Raw genomic sequence first — 10111 nt, 5'->3', positions numbered from 1 at the left:
GGCATCTTGCACTCCTCTGTCTCAGTCCCCTGTCTCCACTCTGTGTGTGCTGGCTCTTGTGCTCATGGAACTGATCCAGCTGAAAAGTCAAGAAGAAAGGAAAAATATGGAGTCTGAGCTTGGATGAATCCATGGCTGATGGCATGGCCACTCGATAGCAAGTGTTTCTACAAGAGAAGGGGCTGCTTTGTCCTTGAGCAGCAGCTGATCTAGAAGCCAGCTACTGAAAAACATGTTCCATAAGCACTCCTGCCTCCCTCCAGCCCCATCTGCTTTGTCCTAACCCAGCAGTGCCCCTGCTCTGCTGTGGGGTGGTTTCAGCCAGGGCTGGGCTGGCTGGAAGCTCTGGGTGAATTGTCAGCTAAATTAATTCCTGCCCCAGCAGCCTGGGTGGCTGTGTGTCACCAAGGGTGGTGAGAAGGACATCCGTGTCTTCCCTTAACACTACAATGGATTTGTGCCCAATTAAAATGACTATTAACTGTGGCCTTCATTAGTAGACTGACAATGGAAATTTTTAATCAAGTGTTTGGCTTGCAAAGAGGCGGAGGAGAGAAAGGATCACTTCTCCATTTACCACGGGTAAGTTACGAAAAAAAACCCCAACCTAAAAAAAAATTCCCCGTGAGTAATTTGAGTGCAATACAGCTGGATTTTAAAATTCATGATTTAGGCGTGGGAGGGAGAAAGCATATTTTAAATCCCTTGCTTTCTCCGCCCAGCCAGATAAGTTTAGCAAGGATCAGGTTAAGGTGGTGACTGTTTTCCTTGTTAGCTTGAGTGTTTCTGCCAGAACTGGATTTTTATGTCCCACTTACAAAGGGGCTGGAGCAAGGGAAAGGTGAGGTAATGGAAGTGCTGACATCACTTCAGCACAGGGCAGCCCTGCTAATGGTGCCCCCAGAGCTGGAGGAGCTCACTTGGAAGCTCATACGTGGCTAAGCCTGACAGAAAGGCTCTTTGAAAATACTGTCCAAAAAATAAATGCAAAAAGCCCAACCTTCTTCACACTGAATGAGTGAAAAAAATTGCTCCCAGCTTTATGGGAGTCCCAGGACATTGTCCAGGCCCACTCCAGCCAGCACTGCCATGAGATAGGGTTAATTGCCTGAGGTGTAGTGGGAATTGTTGGGTGTGATTTAATAATAACACTCCACATCTGAAATAGGAGGGTGGAAAAACCAGCTAAGCTGGAATTGCGCTGGCCTTGCTGAGAGTGGAGGCCAAGTAGGGTGCAAGGGTAAAGGTGTCTTATTTATGTCCTGTCCTTCTGCCCCAAGGAGAGCTGCTGGCCACCAAATGTCCCCCCAGCTCTACAGCACACCCATCCAGGACTGTCCCAGGCTGCTGTGGTCCCACTCTTGGCTTCCTCACATATTTTCCATGACTGTATTCCTTTTGCTTGTGTGGAGTGCTAATCTCTTCCCAGGGAGGAGGAACAAAGGCTGTGCACTTTAAGCCACCATGCTGTGGGCTTTGGGGAGTTTCTGGTGATGTTTCTGGAGGAGCTGCCTTTCTCTTTCCTCCTGTTGAAATGCACGTTGTGCCACAAACCACAGGGCAGGGCAAACCCACTGCAAGTGTGGGCAGCAACCACCCTGCTCCACACAGCACAGACCCAGGAGAGCTGGGCTATGGAAAAGAAACTGCTGCTTAACACCATGTCAAAGTGCTTCAGCTGGGGACACCACAATTCATCAGATTTTTCAGAAAAACAAGTCCAAAACAGAGTTTAAAGCAGTCAGCTGTTTGCAGGGGGGAGAACTGTGCAGAAATAAGGAAGTTTTCAGGGTTGCTGAAGCAGAAACATTCATTCAAACCGCAGAATCTAAAGTGAAATTTAAGGGAGCCTGGGCCTTTCAACAAGAAATTGCTCTGTTCACATAATGAGTGTTTCAGCAGGGAGGTGACACTTCGCCAGCAGGACTCAGAGCACTGGGAATGCAAGGGATGCTCAGGAGATGGGAGTGCAGTGGGGCTATCACAAGAGCTAGGAAAATTAATTAAAAATGTGTATTTCAAGCAAACTTCTATAGTTTGGAAAAGTGATGGGGTTACTTGAGAAGCAGGCTGTGAAGAGATGTGTTAAACCATGTTAAGGTGAAGAGCTCCAACACAGGGTTGTGCTCAGAGAGGTCAGAGAGGTCCTGGCACGGTGCAGCACACTCTCTGCCTTGCCCTCCCTTTCTGTGGTAAATGTGTTTATTTAGTGGTGGCCAGTGCTGTGTTTAACCATTATGCTGTGACAACAGTGTCCACTGTGTGGAAACCCAGGTTGCATTAGCAAATTTAACAAAGCTGGAGCATCTTTGCACTCCCTCCCTTGTCTGTGTTGACTGAGAAGAAACTCCTTTTTTCTTCCTTTGTCTCAGAGCACAGCCTTGGAAATGCAGTAGAAAATTCCCTTGATTCCCTCTGGCTGAGCAGAGGCTGCCACACGGGCAGGTCCATGCCTGACCACGGGTCCTCTACGCCTCTGTGCAAGGTGTCTTTATGTAACCCCAGCCTCCAACCAAGATTAGCTTTCACTGAAATGCAGGTTCGCAGCTATTCCAGGGAGGCTCTGCAGGAAGCCTTGTGTGCTGCTGAAGGGTTTTATTTCACTTCTCTGTACAGCTTGTAAAAAGCTTCTTGGAAACCAGATCTTTGCATTTTACTTTGAGTTCAGTTATCTGCCAAAAGCTGTTTCAAGTTACTCTTTCCAAACCATATTAAATTAATCCTTAGGTAAGAAGGAAACAGCAACAAGTACTGTGTATCTTTGTTGAGAACTCACCGCTTCTAATTATGTTTCCCTCTTAGAAGGTTTAATATCGAGGACTACAAAATGAGGTCAACCTCTACTAAATATAATGACTTTCCCTGCAGAGCTTGCAATGAAAACAGCTTCACAACAAAGGTTTCTATTTAAGGGAAAGGAAGTTTCTATTACAAAGTAGTCCCCTAACTTGTTGCAGGGGCTTTGTTTTCATTTGCTGGCTACAACAGAGTGAAAAAATATTTTGGTTGAGGCTTTAACCAGTGCTTATCTGAAAAGAAAGGCAGGTTATTACATGAAGATAGGGAAGAACAAAAGCACTGTTGCTGCAGGAGCTGACCTGGAACCACTCTGGCATGCAACATCTGTGAACCTGAGCCACACCAGGGCCACCAAGAGCTGTGTGCAGTGAGCAAAAAGGTAAAAGCAAGAGCAGCAGGTCTGCATTCCTCTTTTTGCTGCAGGCTGGACACAGTTCCCCGTAGGTACCCCAAGAACAGTGCTCTGCTCCTGCAGGAGACAAAATGAAACTTGGATACAGGAGCTACTTTTGAAGACTGGGAAGAGCACCGTTTGATGCTGTGCATTCTTGCTGGGCAGATCCTGTGTGCTCCAGGGCAGATCCTGCCCAACCAGTAAGTCTGCACATCTCTGATTTTCAGAGGTGCAGAGGCTTAAACTGGCTGTTTGGTGCTCCTGCAGCTCTTTGTGGGGCTTTTTGGCTTGATATTAAAAGCTAGGTAAGCACAGTGCTGTCTTATTAACCAAATTCTCTTTTTTTACACCAGAAATGGAGGTAAACAAGGCCATATATATATATATATATATATATATATATATATATATAATTTTTTTAATTGCTGTTGTCCTGATAGCAGCTTAACCACTGCCAAACTTTGATTTCTTTAATGGCATTTTTATTTTTTTTTTCTTCCTGCAGCCTTGCAGGCAGGACTGTGCCAGGCAGTTGTTAAAGCCCTGCGCCTGCCAAGCGCAGGAGGGTGATTTTGGCCGGAGCCCGCAGGAACTGCCCTGCGCTAAGGCTGCCGTGCCTCGGTGCTTCAGCTCCGGCTGCTCTGCTCCCCCCTTCCCTCGCAGCTCAGCTCGCTGCTTTTCGCTCCTGATCCCCGCAGCCGGCTGGAATAGCATGTGAATGATGTTTCATCGTATTAATGAAATAAATGCAGTGCGGGGCCGCACTGCAGTCTCCTGGCAGGAAACACAGGCTGACCCTGCGGCGCGCTGGGAAGTGGGATGCGGATCAGCCCTCTCCGCCAGCGGCGGTGCTCGCCCTTTAAGAAAAAGCCTGCAGTAATTTTCCATTACCCTGCACGGTCTTGTCGACGTGGCAGGAATTGTTTGTGGAGGCTGGAGTATCGCGGGTGAGGCGCAAGCCCCAATCCGGCTGCGGTTGCCTGGCTACGCTCTCGGCATGCCGGCCGCACGCCAGGCTCCTGGGAAGTACCTTTGTTCCCGAGAAGGGATTTGAGTTGTGTTTTCATGCCGAAAGCTGGGGACAAATGCTGCTTTTCTCAAGCAGCCTGGCAGAACTGGGCTTTCCAAACAACACGAGCCAGCCAAAATTCTCAGTAGAATAACAGCAATACGTGTGGAGTCCATCTCTGGTGGTGGTTTCTCTTCCTTTGCACAAGGAAATATCTTTTAATGACTTTGTGATGTTTGTTTGCTGTTGCTCTGATCATAACAGTCACTTAATCAAGCCAGAAATACTGTCAGCAACATCCTCCCCCGCTCTTGTTCTTTCCATCTAATAAACCAGATGGATCGCTGTTGTTCTGCAACTTGATAAGCAGGTTAATTTTTTTTTATGTAAGCTCTGGAGTCCTGACAGGAGAATAGTCTGAAATGCCTAAAATATTTCAAATGCTGCCAGCAGAATCTGCAGCAGCAGGAGGAGTGGGTCTGCGTGGTGTCCCTGCTTGCTGGGGCTTAGCTTTAAGTATGGCAGCAGCATCAGTGCAACAGGCGTTTCCATGATGTCTCGAGCACGGCTTCAGCTCCAGGATAGCTTATTTTATCTGTTTGAGGCTTGATACTTGTCATTACTAAAAGTTCTGTGTTCTGCTAGCAGCCCATGCTGCCAAGGTCTCTCCCAGCATCAGTAGACAAACTACACTGGTAGCTGTCACACAAACAAGTGTGCCACCCCACAAGTCCCCTCACTTAGGTAATGCTGCCACTTCCCTTCTGCAGCAGCTCTAGGAACCCTCAGGAACTGCAGGAAGAATGAATTATGATGACTTTGGGGTGTCTGTATACCCCTGGAAACCTGAAAACTGGAAAATTTGATATAAAGTAGAACACAATGAGCATCAGCCTTAATTCTGCTTCATGGAGTATGCAGCCAAAGGGAATTTTGTGCTGGAATTCTGGCATCCTGCATTGCACAGATGAACAAACCTCACCCAACAGAGCCCTGGCACAGCTACACAGGGGACCACCTACCCAGCAGCACTCCTTGGGGAGCTCCACTTGGATCGTGGCTCTGAGGCATCTCTCCTGGACACAGGCATAGCCTGCCCTGCACCCTGTCACCCTGACACCTGTGTCTCCTAACCACACCTCTGAGGTTTACAGTTAAGAGATGTTTCCTGCAGTTTTCTCTTGCAAATTAGCATTCTTCACGTTCTATGCTTTCTGGGCTCCTTTTTGGTCCCGTTTCCTCACACCCAGCCTTTCCACCACCTCTTCCTCATCCGTGCTGCTGAGGGCTTTGTTGCTACCACCCAGCAAAGCTCCATTGATGCCCCGACCATCTGGGGACCTGCACAGCGTTCCCCACCTCTGGGAGAGCCATGCAGGAAGGGTGGAGCAGGGCATGTTTAGCAGTCTGGCTACATGCCATCCGTCACCTGGAAGATGCTTGTCCTCCACCAGTGAAGTGTGCCTTGTCCGATGGAAACAGCTGAGCAGACGTTTGGGAGGGTGGGTTTCCACATCCCTAGGTCAAATTTTCCCATATGGGTAACTTGATGGTTAGAAACATCACCTTATCCACGTTAGACTGCTTGGCTGTCTGCTCAGTGAGCTTTTTGACTTTTTTTTAATCTGTCCTTGGCTTGGTTTTTGTTTGTTGGTTTGGATTTTTTTTTTTAAGTAAACTACTGCCTCTTAGTAAAACCTATCTAAGAAAAGATGGGTTTGGCTCTTAAAAACTGGTTGTTAGTAGTAGCCCTTTTCAGTGTGTTTTCAGAACTGAAAAGCAGTACTTTGGAACTCTTTATTTTTCCAAGGAGGCACATAAACACAGAGGTGTGCAAAAGAGGGTCCCTTTCCAAAATACATCTGCCCTGTCCTGTGTCTGCTATCACACACCACCACAGCTGCCTTTGCTTGGGATTTGCTCCGCACAGGAAAACCTGGAGTATCCTAACTGCCAGAGGAGGGTTTGCCTCCCTTGTTTGTGCAGTTAGGAATGTGGGTGAGTCACTGCCTTCTTTGAGGAATGAAACCTTCCATCCCAAGCCCTTACACCTTTATTTGCTTTCAGAACTGCAGTGATGTTGAAGGTAACTCGAGCGCCTGTGGCTTCTCTGGAGCTCAGGTTTAACATCTGTTTTCCCGTTTTGTATTCCCGTCTTAAAAAGCACAGAGATGGGGCTACATCTTCCCACGTGTGGTCCAAAACCCATTGGATCTGCAAGACTTTAGGAGATAAGAGCAGGCAAAGCCCCAGCCGGTCCCCAGTGAGCGAGGCAGGTTTCCAGCACCACCAGAGCCGGGTGTGGCTCTTGAACAGCAACGTCCCTAATTAAAAGAGGCAATTTCCATCGACAAAATCAGAACAGTCCTTGAGGTCATTTTGTTTCAGGAAGGCAAGAAAAGCAGAGCAAGAAAAAATGTGCTAGAAAGACTCAAAACCCAGAGCAAAGTTTCCTAACTTTTTCTAGCTTTCAGCGATTTAAGCTTAGGGACCTGTGGCCATTTAGTGAATAAATTATCTGATTTCAAAGGTTTTTAAATGCCTTAAATGATATTCCTATTTTAGAAAATGAAGTCATTACTTTATGGAGATGCTTAAGTATCAGTTTCAGTTCTTTCATGTTTTGCAGATTGAAAAAATATATAAAAGATTTCATACATAACTGTGCCATTTTCTTCTACTGCAATTTGACATCTAAACCTGATCTTTTTTCCATATATAATGGATGGTTTCATTCTTGGGTTTTTGTTGTTTGTTTTGGTTTGGTTTTTTTTTACACTCTAAGTCTGTAAGTTATTCCCAAAAGCCCAGTATTTATATTTGTTCCATAGTAAGTATGTGACTGGTATGACTGCATAATTATATCAAAATAAGTTTGAGTTCCTTTTGTTGCAAAATGTTCCAGGGCTACAGATACGTTTTGAATGCGTAATAAGCTCCGGGTATTGAGATTACAAGAGAAACTATCTGCAAAATCCTACGGATTAAGGTCATGCATGAGATATTTAATTCTCCCTCCTGTGAGGTTTGATTGCAAGATAGTGTGCTCCCACTGACTTCTTAAAATGAGAAAGCTTGAAAAATTGACCAGATTCTGTCAAATTTGCTTCACTGCTAGTGGAACTGGAGGTGTTGAAGAAAAGGCAACTGTGAGGAAAGGAAAAAGGAGAGACCAGGAGGGTCAAAATCCCTGCTGCTTCACAGCTTGGAAGTGAGGAAAGACACCAAGATGACTTTTTTTTTCCTGCCACAATTTGATCTACTATAGAATTCACAATCTGAGAAGGGACAGCTCTTCCCTCTGTTGCTCTGACTGCAGCAGTGTCTCAAGGCTGCACTTGGGACCATGGTTCTGTTGTGCCAGGCCAAGGGATGTGTCCTTGAGGGTAAAGGATGCAAAGTGTGGATGGGAGAAATGTGAGGAGCAGAATGGAGGTCGTGGGGGAGCACCTCAGTCCTATGGAAATTCAGTCATATCTTTTCCCCCCACCCCAAATGTATGTGTGTATGATGGAAGGTAAAAGTGGGTAAAACTCTCTGGGGGACAGCCAGTCCCCAAGACCATAGCCCTCCTCCACACCTATTAGGAGGTGGATTCAGCAAATTCTTTTTTTATAGATGTGGCTATTCTTCTGGGTTTTTTGTTCTTTTGCTTGTTTTTTTTTTTTTTTCTTTCTCTCCATAAACTATTGAAAATCATCTGATGGGAATAATTTCCATTAACTGATTCTGTCATACAAATGGGGTGTATCCTTATAGAGAACAAACCACCCTGGGTTAAAGTTAAATATGGATCAGCTGCACGGACTCCCTCTCCAAAAAAGGTGTGGATGTAACAATTTCACCCTGTTGCAGACATGATTAGTCACTCGTGTCCTTCATGCCGTCTGTAACTAGGGCATCGCTGCTGCCTCCCTGCCTGTCCCAAGGGACCTGGGTGGTGTTTGAGCAAACGCGATTGTGCTGGGGAAGGGGTGTAGAAATGCAGCTCTCAGCTCGGGATATAGTTAGTGAATGCAGCTGTGGGAGGCAGCAGGAACAAGAGAGCTTTTGTATTGCCTGTGCTCTGACAGCTCACATGCCGAAATAATCTGCTAGTTTCTTAGCCATATGTTTCCTCCCCCTGGTCCCCAATATTTTTAATTTGTATGTTAAAGTTATACTTTAGTCAGAATCCTTCCTAGAGTTTAAAAGTGAGATGTGTTACAGTGTCAGCCTTGGTACAGCAGTTCAGACGGGCAACCTGCAACTTTCACGGGCATTGGACATTCTCCATGACGACTAGGGAAATTTGACTTCATCTTTTAGGGAAGGTAGTGATGTTCGAATATGCCTTTCATGTGCACTGCAGAGCTTGCCTGGGGTGGAAGCAGACCTGCAGCGCTGCTGCAGCCCTTCCCAAGGAAGTAGAGTCTGCTTCTTGCCAGGGCTGCTGAGCTGGGGTGTGGAGCCTGCTTTTGGCACCCTGGGCACTTCATTGAACTGTACAAACTCTGCTGGTCCTCCTGGCATCCCTGGGAGTCTGATCCAATATTCGCTGGTACGTCATGGGATAAAAAAGGAAGACGAAAATAGGTTTACTGACCCGCTGGGTCAAGCGGGAGCAGGTTACTGTTGCTATGTGTTAGGACTAATTTGTCTATGCTCTCTGGCAGTGTTCAGACTTGCCCCTAGGGAAAAAGATCGTGGCTCAGGATTCCCCGTGCGTCTTCTTCCCTGGCTTGTTCAGTGGCACACAACAAGCCACGAGGTGACCTGCCTCAGACTTTAAAGGTTTATAACAAATTATACTGAAGAATATAAGATTTTTTTTTTTTGTCTTGTTCTGATATGGTTAAAGGGTTGAAGAAACAGGACTGGTGCAGGGTAGTGCTGTCTGGATGATGGAGACATCACATTTAGAGGGAGACACACTCTGCCACTGCTTTCCTAGAGCTTGTCCCACCTTAGGGTGTTTTTCCACCCACAGCAGCACTGCTGGGACATGTTGCAGTGACACATCCGTTCTTTGGCAGAGCAGCACTGACCCTTCCCAGCTCACCATGGACAGCATGGATTTGCTGTCCCTATGGCAGGGACCCGATATTCGTATGGGAAATGCACCTCCTGTGGGTGGCTTTTATCGTTCCACCACAGGCTAGCACTGATCCTGAAACACATACAGCTTCTATTAAAACTGTGGTGTACGTGTGCAGGATATAGCTGTCCCACCTTTGCATGCTGTGATCTAAGGGAGTTTCAGTGGTCAGTTTGTCTGTCGAAAGTATTTATTAATCAAGTATAAGGAAAAATGCATCTATGAAAAAAATCTGTACGAACACGATGCCCTGGGAGCCCACAACGTCCTTTCAGTCTCGAACCCCGCGGACTGCGTGCCCGGGACCGGCTTTGTTTCCGCAGTTAAATGGTTAACTTGAGCACTAATTGGCTCTGAGCGCTTCAGCCCTTTGCAACAGATTATTGGCATGCCGGTAGGAGCAGCTCCCTTCCTTCCCTTCCCCCTTCATTATAAAAACATGTACTGTAGAGAAACCAAATACCACATGGCGCCCTGCGCCGAGCCCGTCACCGCTCCCGCTCCGTGTTCAGCACAAAAAGTCCTTTTATATTTGGGAAGCGGAGGGAGAAAATTCTGGAACGGCAAGATCGCAGCGATAGCGGCTGAATCGGCACATTTATTCACAGTGTGCAGGGGCTGGAGCCCACAGCCCCACACACCCGCACCCGTGTGGGGAGCAGTCCCGGGGGGGCCCGAAAAGCGGAGGGGAAAGGCCGTTTTATGGAGAACTCTCCCCGTCAAATTTCGGCTTTGCCGAGGGCTCCCGGGAGGTACCGAGGGGCTGAATGTGAAGAGAGATAAATAAAAGCTTTGCGGGGAAAACAAACAAACAAACAAAAAGTTGCATTTC

The 10111-nt window shown here is 46.9% G+C and overlaps 1 long non-coding RNA gene across 1 annotated transcript in view; it reads left to right on the top strand.

The window, feature by feature from the left end:
- Positions 1-3046: 3046 nt before the first annotated feature.
- LOC106628120 (uncharacterized) overlaps positions 3047-10111 on the top strand; it is a 30552-nt gene continuing 23487 nt past the window's right edge. The window contains exon 1 of the long non-coding RNA XR_001331393.2: positions 3047-3178. This is a non-coding gene — a long non-coding RNA (uncharacterized LOC106628120). The remainder of the gene's footprint in view (positions 3179-10111) is intronic.

The sequence above is a fragment of the Pseudopodoces humilis genome, chromosome 16, assembly GCF_049639895.1.
Source record: "Pseudopodoces humilis isolate 2021_Gansu_Grassland_sample_001 chromosome 16, ASM4963989v1, whole genome shotgun sequence".
Lineage (NCBI taxonomy): Eukaryota > Metazoa > Chordata > Aves > Passeriformes > Paridae > Pseudopodoces > Pseudopodoces humilis.
This window is presented reverse-complemented; position numbering and strand designations above follow the sequence as displayed.